This window comes from Coenobita brevimanus, unplaced genomic scaffold (assembly GCF_032717465.1).
Source record: "Coenobita brevimanus isolate Jiangsu-jjx unplaced genomic scaffold, ASM3271746v2 jjx.HiC_scaffold_2817, whole genome shotgun sequence".
NCBI classification, from domain to species: Eukaryota; Metazoa; Arthropoda; class Malacostraca; order Decapoda; family Coenobitidae; genus Coenobita; species Coenobita brevimanus.
Genome location: NW_027643782.1, coordinates 359,158 through 360,000, shown reverse-complemented (window position 1 = coordinate 360,000; position 843 = coordinate 359,158).

The window sequence follows — 843 nt, the reverse complement described above, 5'->3', positions numbered from 1 at the left end:
CATAGGCAGCAGGAAATACAGACAGAGGGAGACAGTTCCAGAGCTGACCTGTTGCATAAATGAAAGACTGGGAGTAACGGTTAACTCTTGCATTAGAGAGATGGACAGAAAAGGGATGAGAGTTTGCTGCCAGACGGGTGCTACGCGCCCGTCGTAGAGGTGGAGGAATGCAAGCAGACAGTTCAGAGGAGCAGTGACCATTAAAGTAGCGATAGAAAAGAGATAAAGATGCAACAGAGCGGCGAAGAGACAGAGGTTGAAGGGAGTCAGTAAGAGGAGGAGAGTTAATGAGACGAAAAGCCTTTGACTCCACCCTATTGAGAAGAGCTGTATGTGGGGAGCCTCCCCACACATGAGAGTTGTACTCCACACAGGGGCGGATAAAACCCCTGTATAGAGTCAACAATTGCGCAGGGGTAAAGAAAGAGCGGAGTCGGCTTAGCACACCCAATCTCTTGGAAGCAGATTTTACAAGAGATGTAATATGATTTTTCCAAGATAAGTCCCGAGTAAATGAAACCCCAAGCATGTTCAAGGATGATGCAGGATTGAGTTGAATATTATTAAACATTAGTGGGTATACCTGTGGAAGATTTTGTCGGGTTGATAGGTGTAAGAACTGAGTCTTAGATGCATTAAAGACAACCATATTATTTTTACCCCAGTCAGAGATACGAGCCAAGTCAGACATTAGGTGTGCCATAGCCTCATCCCTGGTTTGTTGAAGTAACTGTTGAGATGGGCGTTGCGGGAACCGAATGGAAAGGTGAAGGGTGGAGTCATCAGCGTATGAGTGGATAGGGTTAGATGTACAGCTTAGAAGATCATTGATGAATAAAAGGA